The following is a 12,029-nucleotide window of genomic DNA, read 5'->3' as shown; positions in this document are numbered from 1 at the left end:
TTTGGTTATAGTTGATTCCCTTGACAAGACATATTTAATCCTTACTGTTGGTTCCCTTGTCGGGATATGGTTGTTTCCTTATTGTTCCCTTGCCGGGATTCTTTTGTGATTAGGGTTGGTTTGAATATTAAATGGATCAGGTTGAACGCCGCAACATCATTATATGATTTGATCGGGTTACACGCCGCAATAATATTATATGATTTGGATCGGGTTGCACGCGGCAACAGTACTATATGATTGGGATCGGGTTGCACGCCGCAACAAGAAAGAATAAAAGTGAATATTGACTCTTATGAAGAGAACGAGAGTAAAAGCACGAAGGGTGGTGCCGTGCATTTCCTGCTGCGGTATTTATTTGTTGTTATCAATTCAAGTGTTTAAACTGTTTAAATTCCTTTATTACTGTGATCCTTTGTGTTAGAACCTACAATGTTTTCAATACCTCACCGTATTTATGTGTGTGTATATATATATATATATACCCTCCAATACTTTAAACTTCAATAATTGTTACAGCCGTAATTCAATTAGTTTCTCCATTATACCCCCCCCATTAAACCGTCTAAGGTCGTATTTTACTTAAAAAGGAATTTCTACTAAGTTTGAAGTTATTAAATCTCATGTAAAAGGTAATAATTCATTCAATGTTATATTGTTTTAAAATTAAAAAGAGGTATTTTCTTTACTCAAATGATTTCAAAAGAAACAAATTTCATCTTTTCTCGCTGGCTTTCTCAATTACTTTAGAAATTCTAATTGTACTTATATTAGGTAAATGTGACTTCTTGGACATATCGAGTGCATTGTACGGACATTATATATTGTATGGCATGTGGATTCTGTTGTTAAAAGTGAGATGGAAAATATTGGGGCACAAGGTGCCACGTGTGCGCAAGATTCGGAAGTTAAGATCATGATATGAGAAACCGAGGATTGAGAGGGTCGGAATTGTGTATTAGACATGTGTGATTGATTGAGTGGGCATTTCCTTCTTTAATTGAATTCATTCTTACTTGTTTCTGTTCCTGTCATGTCAGTGCTGATTTACTTGGTTGTCGTCTGTTACTACCCGTGTTCTCCTTTATTGTTCTTACTATTTGTATTTTGATTTCTTTCCACTGTTGATATTACCTTATTATCTTTATCGCGATATTTTATTATCATATCTTGCTCATTTTATTTGACCAGCAGGTGTCTTGATTGTTCCTCGTCACTACCCCACCGAGGTTAGTCTTGATACTTACTGGGCACCGCCGTGGTATGCTCATACTACACTTCTGCATATTTTTTTTTGTACAGATCCAGGTATTGATCGATAGTAGCTGTGCGGGTGGTCGCGGTGGTGATGTTTTAAGCTTCAATACTACACAAGAAGGGGGGTGGGGTGATTTGTGTAGTACCCAATTTTCGCTTAACTGAACTATAGAAGAACCGGTTCTTCTAGGTGTTCCAACTACTACTGTTTGCGGAATAATAAATACATAAAATAAAGAATACAGAGATTTTTACGTGGAAAACACCTGGCTCAAAAGGTGAAAAAACCACGACCTACTACTTAGTAGGATTTTCTCAAACTTCCAAAAAATCACTGAGCCTAAATAGCATTTACAAAAACACTTTGTAAACCTAAGGATTAACTCTAATCCCATTGTGGCACACAGCCTCAACTGTTGCGACAACTTCAAGTTAACTCTAACTTGAACACTCTAGGTACCTAATACAATTGCTTCTATGAAAGCTGAAAGGTACAATGTAAAATTACCTACTACAATTGAACTAGAATAAAAGATAGATACAATGGAACTGGTTCTTCTATCTCGTTCAAGTAGCTTCAGGTTTGCACACTTGAATCACACACGAACTGCTTGCAAAAAACCTTGTTATTTTGCTCTCAATTCACGTTTAACTTCTGCGTTTTTGTGCAACACTTGTAATGTGAGAACATCTTGCAATTTATAGAGTTAGTAGATGAAGAAATAACTAGAGTTCTGATGCAACTCTTCATTGGTGGAAGAGTTCTAGTTGATTTCAACTTCTAACTCCTTCCCTATCTTGGATAGTGTTCTCTTTGATTAAGGAGTCCTTCTCCTTATCAATTATTCAACCTTTTCGATCAGGAGATATTAAATACACCAAGTTAATTTTATCTCCTTCACGTGCAATCCACATGCTCGAATCTGCCCATTTTTGTGCACATGAGGGATGGACCTGGTTCATCTTGAGTTTCTTTGTCAGTCTTCAAAACTAACCGTTACTTGGGCCAATAAATTCTCCCTTTTTTATGATGACAAACTCTGTGCTTTTCATAAGCTTTGACCATGTTTCAACTCAGCTCAACATCAACACGATGTTAGAAATATTTTTTCTTTTTATCACTTATCATCAAGGACCAGGTACATTAGGTTATAAACATCACTTGTTTAAAGCATAACCTTTTTCCCCCTTTCGGCATCATCGAAAAGTTGCATAAAAAATATGAGATAACCAGATTTTAAAGCTTATTCATGACCACTGAGGCTACTTCAAATGCAATCATGGATTAATCATCATAGATCAAGCTAATAATTTTAACCATCAAAGAAATATAAACAAACAGTTAGAGCAAAATACAGTGAATTTCATTGATGATTGATAATATTCTACCACAAAGCATAAGAAGAAATAAAAATACTAAGAACATGATTAAAAGAAACAAAAAATCCCGAACTGGGTCACTGGTTAATCTACACTAGGCTAGGAGGCTTAAGGCTGGGAAGAACTAGGTGATTGGTTTTTAACTTGGAGGCGTTTCAGCACACCTTGAAGAATGTCATCGTTCTTCTCTTTTTCTCTTGCCAGCTCAGTTCTGATAGCATCTCTCTTAGTATCCATTTCAACCAACCTCTTCTTCAGCCTTTCAATCTCAGCATCTTTAGCCTCACTTTCTTACACCAAGGCTCTGACCTTGCTATTCACTGATACCTTTTTGGATGAACTAGGTTCTTTAGGAGAGACATTGACTTCATATCGCAAGCAAGCAAAATATTAACCCAAAAATGATCCATGCTTGTACTAACCTCCCACCTATTCATAGGTACATTGAAATGTGCAAGTACAATTGTGAGAATGAAGCCATAGGGAATGGTATGAGTTTTTGGTACCATTAATAACTCTATTAAGAAGCTGGATTATAGCTTTCAGTCACTTTCTTCTGCAGGTCTTGCGAGGGTTTCCTCTACAGATGAACCAGGTTCATCTCCCCAAACAACCATTGCACATGCGTCTTTGGTTAAACTCACGAGAGTGGGTGAAGAATCTGCCACTCTTGTCCCCTTTCCCCTCACAGTACTCCTAGAACCCTTGCTCTCTTTTTTTTTCTTTTTCTTTTTTACCACCAACTTCTCCAGATTCTGTAGTCTCAACACCTGCTATAGATCCTACAAATCTATTTTCCAAATCTGCAGCAACTTTATAAATTATCTCAGGAGAAACTTTAGAATCAGAATATACCTATTCAATTTCGAAAGAACCACTTTCTTCCCCCTGAGTAGCAGACTTAAAAGAATCTAGGTAGTTTAATACGGTCAGGAGTCTTGAACGTAACCGGTTCACTTGTAACGGATAAGTTCACAAGAACTTTGGTATTTGGTAGGACTCTGCTCATGATCCAAATATTGTTATTTCAAATTATGCAGAGTGTAGAAAATATACCGTGTTATCTTGATGAACCAGGTTCTTCACTGATAACTCTCTTATGTAAGTCTAAATTTGACAAAATAGAGAAAATATCATTAGAGATTAATGAGTCATTTTAACATATGGCACAAGAGTATACTATGGAAAGTATGAGACTGAGCAAGATTTAATCTAATTATACACAATTTACAGACTTTCTAACCAAATTTGTTTTCCAATTTTTTTATTTTTTTTGTTTAACCTTGAACTGGTCCTTTTAGGTGATCTTAATCATCCCTAATTTCAACTTATTCCTCTCAAAGTGATCTCTACTTAAGGATTTTGTGAATATGTTAGCAATTTGCTTGTCAGTAGCACAAAACTCCACAGTGATCAAGCCTTTCTCATAGTTGTTCCAAAAAAAATTGTGTCTAACATCTATGTACTTAGTTCTCTTATGATGAACCGGATTCTTAGTCATACTAATAGCACTAGTGTTATCACAGAAAATAGGGATGAAACCAACTTCAATACCAAAATCCATCAACTGCTGCTTGATCCACAATAATTGAGCACAATCATGAAGCAGCAACAACATACTCAGCTTCAGCAGTAGATAAGGCCACTGAATTTTGCTTTTTAGTAACCCATGACATAAGACATGAACCAAGGAAGTGTGCTATACCTGAGGTGCTCTTCCTATCCACTAGGAAACCTACATAATCAACGTCAGCATATCCCACTAGGTTAAAATTCCTACCTTTTGGATACCAAAGGCAAATGTCAGTGGTGCCTTTCAAGTATCTCAATATTCTCTTTACATTAGTCAAGTGGGACTCCTTTGGATTTGCCTGAAATCGAGCAAAAAGACCTACACTGCACACAATGTCAGTTCTGCTAGTAGTGAGATATAAAAGAGAACCAATCATTCCATATACAACTTCTAATCAACAGATGAACCAGGTTCATCTATATCCAATTTCGTGGATGTTGCAATAGGAGTGTCAATTTCTTTGGATGTTCCTTCTTGGTTTTGTTACTTAGGAATAGGTTCACCTGAGGTTTGAGGATCAATTCCTCTCTAGTCAGTTCCCCCTATCATGTTGCCCTGGGTGGAAGGACCTGTTCCATCACTTGCTCCTTCCTGTGATGCATATTCAGGATGGACTATGGTTTCACCATTTGAATTTCTTATCAGCCCAATCTCTTCATTATCTTGTTCCTGCCTCTTAAAAAGAATGTTAGTTTTTCAATAAAATAACATATACACTTTTTTCTACACACATAGTTCTTTTACTGTATATCTTATAAGCTTTACTATGTGAAAAGTATCCCAAGAATACTCCCTCATTACTTTTGGGAGCACACTTACCTAGAGAGTCTTTGCCATTGTTGTGCACAAAGCACTTGCATCTAAATGCCCTTAGATGGGATATATTTAGCTTTCTCCCTTTAAGTGACTCATAGGGAATCTTCTTAACAAGAGGTCTAGTCATGCAACTATTTCTGATGTAGCATGCAAAAATTCAGCAAACTTAGCATTTTCAAATTCAGTTCCATGATTAGACCTAATTGATGCAAGTTGATTACCTAGTTGTTTCTGAGTTTTTCTAACAAAAGAAGTAAACATGTCAAATGCTTCATCTTTAAATGTTAAAAACAATGTTCAAGAAAACCTAGAGTAATCATCAACAAGCACCATCACATATCTTTTACCACCTCTACTTAATGTTCTCATGGGACCACAGAGATTCATATGAACCAGTTCCATCATTCTGGTGGTGCTTACCACTTTCTTGCATTTAAAAAAGGATCTTACCTGCTTCCCCCTTGCACAAGTCTCACAAACTTTGTCTTCTTTGAACTTGATGTTAGGCAGCCCTATCACCAGATCCTTGGAGACTAATTTGTTGAGTTGACTCAGACTTGTATGTCCAAGTCTCTTGTGCCAAAGGAGGGGATCATTGTCCAACACACTTAAGCAAGTGAGTTCATTTTCTGAAAGTGTGGACAAATCTACAATGTATGTATTGTTTACTCTTTTTCCCTGCAAAACAATCTTATTAGTGGTAAGATTAATCATAAAACATTTGGTAGAGGTGAATGCTACCAAGTTACCTCTATCACACAATAGTAATTGTCTTATTAGGCTGTATTTTATGTCATCTATCAAGTAGATATTCTCAATAGAGTGAGAATCAGTATTACTTACCTTTCCAACCCCAATGATCTCACCTTTCTTCCCATTTCCAAAGGAGACATTACCTCCTTTGAGGTCCTAAAGTGAAAGGAACTTGTTCTTACTTCCTGTCATATGCTTTGAGCAACCACTATCCATGTACCATATTTGGCTGCTCCCCTTCACTTGGACCTGCAAAAGGAAATCAGGGGTTAGTCTTAGGAACCCAAACTAGTTTGGATCCCTTTTTATAGGCAAAATGATGAATCAGATTCTTTTTAGCCCAACCTGGCAGCCTATTTTTCCCTTGAACAAATTCTTTATTCTTTTGACTAGCCTTTTCTTTTGCAATACATTCAGATTTATAGTGACCAGTTTTACCACAGTGTGCAAATTATGTTCTCAGGAAGTGTGAGGTACTTGCTTTTGGGATCCCACTTAGGTGCAGGGGTCCCGTAGCCAAGTCCTCTCTTATTGCTACTATGGTGTTCATGTAGCCATGAAAGTGCATCGAAGGACCTTTCCATTTACAAGTTCTGTCTAGCTCATGCTTAACCTTATTTAGATCCTCCTTAAGGACTCTTATCTACTCATCTCTTTTATACAACGCATCTTTCATTTTTCCTACATTTTCTTCTAAAGTGAGTTGTGTGTGATCAACTTTCTTTTTATCAGTTCCTAATTTCAATTTTAGATTTTCAGATCTAAGCTCTAGGATAGTGGTGTCAAGTTTATGAAATTGGTTCTTTAACTCAGCATTTTTACTTTCACTTTCACTAGCCCTAAGTTCTAGATTTTTGCACTTAGCTTTCAAAATTACACACTCCTTAGACAGTTGTTCCTTTTCATTCTTTAGATCCTCAAATTCATCAATGAAATCCAGGAGTAACTCAGATAGCATTTCTTCAGACAAAAATTTAATCTTGTCTTTGAGATGAATTATACTTACCTCAGATTCTTCATCGAATTCTCCAATTGCCATAAGTACTTGTTCATCTCCATCTTCACCCTCTGAGTCCTCATCTAAGCTTTCTTCCCAAGCAGCAACTATAGCCTTTGTTGATCATTTGTTCTTCTTGGGTTGAACCTGTTCCTTCTTCCTGTTCCTTCGTTCAACTCTTTCCTTCTTCCATTCAATTTCCTATTGAGGGCAGTTTTTGATGTGGTGATCAGTCTTCCCACACTTGTAACACCCCCCATTGGTCTGTTTTTTAGGAACCCTTGGTTTGTTGTAGCTTCCACTTCTTGAAGGCCCATTTCCTTTCATTAGGTACTTCTTGAAGTCTTTTGTGATCATGGTCATTTCATCCTCCTCCAGATCAGCACCTTCACTGATTCTGAATGTCAGGCTCCTTTCCTTCTTGGGTGCATCCATCTTCATGGTTTGCCTTCTAAGTTCATAGGCGGTGAGATTTTCAATTAGCTCATCCAACTTAAGAGTGACAATATTCTTTGATTCCTGAATAGCAATGATTTTGCTTTCCCAAGTAATAGGCAAAACCCTTGTTAGAATTTTCTCAACCTTGTCTTCTTCAATAATAACCCTTCCAAGAGACTTAAGTTCATTTGTTAGTGTGGTGAACCTTGTATACATCTCCTGGATGGTTTCCCCTTCCTTCATGGTGAAATACTCATATTGAGAATACAACAGTGTTCCTCTAGACCTCTTCACTTGAGGTGTTCCTTCATGAGCCAGTTGCAATGTGTCCTAAATTTCCTTAGCAGTGGTACAACTTTGAATTCTACTATACTCGTCTGGACCAAGTCCACACACAAGCCATTTCTTCGCTTTAGCATTCTTTTCCCATTTCTCAAGTCCTCAGCATTATAGTCAGCTCTTGTTTTTGGCATATCTACTCCTTCAGCATTCTTCTTCATGGTAGCCAGGGGACCATCAGTGACAATGTCCCATAGTTGATAGTCTTCTCCGATGATGTGATCTCTCATCCTAATTTTCCACTAAGAGTAGTAGTGGCCATTAAAGAGTGGAGGCCTATCAGTGGATTGCCCTTCCCAGTTTCCAGGTGGTGCGCTCATCTTGATCTATTCCTAAGGTGTTAGCCTTTTCAAGGATAACCTGCTCTGATACCAATTGATGTTTTAAGCTTCAATACTACACAAGAGGGGCCAATTTTCGCTTAACTGAACTATACAAGAACCTGGTTATTCTAGGTGTTCCAACTACTACTGTTTTCAGAATAATAAATACAGAAAATAAAGAACACAGAGATTTTTACGTGGAAAACACCTGGCTCAAAAGATGAAAAAACCACAACCTACTACTCAGTAGGATTTTCCCAAACTTCCACTAAAATCACTGAGCCTAAATAGCATTTACAAAAACACTTTGTAAACCTAAGGATTAACTCTAATCCCGTTGTGGCACACAGCCTCAACTGTTGCGACAACTTCAAGTTAACTCTAACTTGAACACTCTAGGTACCTAATACAATTGCTTCTATGAAAGCTGAAAGGTACAATGTAAAATTACCTACTACAATTGAACTAGAATAAAAGATAGAAACAATGGAACTGGTTCTTCTATCACGTTCAAGTAGCTTCAGGTTTGCACACTTGAATCACACACGCTGCTTGCAAAAAGCCTTGCTATTTTTCTCTCAATTCACGTTTAACTTCTGCATTTTTGTGCAACACTTGTAATGTGAGAATATCCTGCAATTTATAGAGTTAGTAGATGAAGAAATAACTAGAGTTCTGATGGTGGAAGAGTTCTAGTTGATTTCAACTTCTAACTCCTTCCCTATCTTGGATAGTGTTTTTGATTAAGGAGTCCTTCTCCTTATCAATTATGCAACCTTTTTGATTAGGAGATATTAAATACACCAAGTTAAGCTTATCTCTTTCACGTACAACCCACATGCTCGAATCTGCCCATTTTTGTGCACTTGAGGGATGGACCTGGTTCATCCTGAGTTCCTTTGTCAGTCTTCAAAACTAACCTTTACTTGGGCCAACAGGTGGAGACTCATGGTAACCTGTTGCTGCGTTCGTAGTCCTTGGAGTCACCTTCATTTGTATTTACGTTTCATTGATTCCTTCTCGTTCTGGAACAACGTTGTATCTATTTTGTATAATTACTCTTAGAAAGGCTTATGACTTGTACCACCGATTTTGGGAATTGTGATTTATTTAATTTGAAGTTAGTAAATATTAATGTTATTTCTGTAAATGTTAGGCTTACCTACTTTAGAGACTAGGTGCCATCACGACTCCTTCGGAGGGATTTTGGATCGTGACAAGTTGGTATCAGAGCTCTAGGTTCATGGGTGCTACGAGTCATAAGTAGTTTTAGTAGAGTCTTGCGGATCGGTACGGAGATGTCTGTACTTATCTTCGAGAGGCTACAGAACTATTAGGAAGTTCCACTTCTTTCATTTTCTATCGTGCAATATTGATTCAGCTCGAAGTATATGACTTATGTCCCTCTACATCCACATATGTATAATATTATGCTCTCAGCATTCTCTATGCGCCAGCGGTTCATGATGCTACAGACCGGCTATAAGGGAGTCAGGGATGCTCAGGCATTGCCTCAGCGTGTTGTCCAGACTGAAGATATAGAGGCATTGAGAGACTATTCAGTTGTTCGTATGGAGGCGCAGCAGTTTCCGGCACCTAATTGATGAGTACGAGCTTGGGAAGGTTTAATTGGTCGACTAGTTGTCGCGATTGTGGCAAGGCCACGAAGTGGGTGTTGATTAGGAATAGTTGGTGGTATTGGAATACCTTGTGATTTGTGTTGTACGTGCTTTCAAGGTTAGTGTTGCGGATCATCAAACGTTGTTTTCTATGGCTTTACGCCAAATGGAGGAGTCTAATAGCGGCATTCAGATTGCAGAGTCAAATTTGTATCAGTTTTAGCCTGAGGTACGTGTATATGTAGTATTAGTAGGTTCCCGGATTTAGGTTATGACCAAGGTCTGAGATCTCGAATGGGATGATGTTGGGGATTACAATATTTCTACGTCAATAATGGATCTACATATCAACATCAAGGGGAGTCGAAGGAATGACTTCAAATTCATTGGAGGTCTATTCAGCGTGGGTATCGTGGTTGCGGCAGAACAAGGTGCTTCAGAGGTAATGTGGTGGTGTATGAGTTTCTTGCTACATGGTTCATGCTAGAGTCATCTGCATGTGGGGCTTTTATGGGAGTTATTGTATATCGACTATCCGAAGAAACGAGTTAGTTTAGTAGTGTTAGGTCAGAATAGCCATGGAAGTAAATGGTCCTTTGAAATGGGAATTTTCTACTGGCATTTGTGGCAGCACTCTTGGATTGGGCGGTTTGTGTGACTCGATTGAGTTGGGGAGGTGGAGTCCTGATGGTTTGGTTGCGTGCGGGGAGATCTCGGAGGGTTCTCAATAGTTTGACTATGGCTTGAGTTGGGTGTCTACTATGGGCATAAGGAATATGTGGTACATTGCGATTTCTCCCGAATCGGTATCTGAAATTAATAGAGCGTTGGCATTGTTGGCTATCATATGTGAAGAGTGTGCATTTTTGGAAAGGACCTTGAGTTTTGGTCTGCAGTGCGTGGCTGGTAGCAGGGTGATTACTGAGTATTGAGGCTTTCGAGGTTCATATTTCGTTACGCGGTCAGAAACTCTATATGAGTGCTTTGGCAGAATGATAGGGCGTAAGTGATATAGCCATTTGATTGCGTAGTGGAGTTAGAGTATGAAAAATTTGGTATTCCTGAGCTTTTGGGGCTAGATGCCCTCATATGCGAATTATTTCCTGTTGCGGATTGTGGAGAAATGTTGAGGATGAGATAGTTAATAGCATGCATGATTGATATGTCACTGTGGATTTTTGGAAAGGATATTTACCTATTTGAAAATAATCAGGATTTAGTTGGGAGCTATTTGAAAGCTCAATGAGAATATGTATCCTGTATCAAATCAAGTTTGAGTGCTCCCGAGAGGTCGTCATTTTTGGTTATGTTATCATGCAGAATGGATATTATTTGTGCCCTAGCCTATGATATGTGCTATTCTTTTATGATGTGTTAGGCGGCGAGGTTGTATGATTATTTCCCCCGCAAGTAGTAATCTTGTTCAAGCCTTATGGCGATGCGGGCGAGATAGCCCTCGCGATGTTGATTTGCTTATTGCACCTTAGTCGTGCTTGCTTCTTTCATGTGTTAACACTTTCATTTATTTTCCCACGGTTTTATTTGTGCACCTTGTTGTACTTGATATCAGTATTCATATGTTCAATGAGCTCGAGCATTTTGGCTTGATGAGTATTTGGGAGAGGGTTGCACGCCGCAACAGATGTTATGTGAGATACCCTTTCATTGTGTTTATTTGGTGTTGTGTTTTCCCTCCGTGGGATGATTTGATGAAGAATTACACTTTTGTTGTTATACGTGTTGTACTTGTTAGATAATTCTTATACCTTATTTTTCTTTACTTGTGCTACATAATTGAGTTATTATTGGTTTGGTGTACGAACTGTGAAATTTGAGAATCCGTGTGGTTTCGTGATGAGATGTCAGTTGTGCTGCTGGTATTGGCTGAGATTAGGTTCTTAGACCTGGGATTAGTATTATGGCATCTGGGGTGAAGAGTTTTTGGAAGTATGAGGGTATTTCTGCTAAGATTTGGGTGATGGCCCTTGGTGGGCGAGAGAGCTTCTTGACTTGTTGTCTTCATGGGCGACTATGAGTTCTGCATATTTCTTTATCATGAACAGTGATGTTGAGGTCAGAAATAAGGTTATATTCAATGTGAGGTGTGTTGCCGGCATCCAAGATGTTATTTGAGCAGCTATGGTGGTAAGATGTTAATGCTTCGGGCATTTGAGTTGTGTGGAGCAGCGTGTTATTGTATTCTAGATTGGAAGTTGGCTTGATTTAGATCTGATGATGAATTTCAGATGTTGAGGTTAGGGTTTTGTTCTAAGGTTATGGGTTAAGGAGGAGATAAGATCTTCAGTTAAGTTGCATTGTCAGTTCTGCTTAGGTTGGGTGATGGGGAATCACCCCCAGGTGTATGTATGGTGAGTTCATGCAGTGGTTTGATGGCTTTAGAACGACCCCGGGCACGTTCGAGGACGAACTTATGTTTAAGTGGAGGAGGATGTAACAACCCGACTGGTCATTTTGAGCAATTGCGCCCGTTCGGTAGTTTGAGGTCTCGAGCAACTTCACATTAGGTATATCGA

The sequence above is a fragment of the Nicotiana tabacum genome, chromosome 1 (genome assembly GCF_000715075.1).
Source record: "Nicotiana tabacum cultivar K326 chromosome 1, ASM71507v2, whole genome shotgun sequence".
NCBI lineage: Eukaryota > Viridiplantae > Streptophyta > Magnoliopsida > Solanales > Solanaceae > Nicotiana > Nicotiana tabacum.
This window is presented reverse-complemented; position numbering follows the sequence as displayed.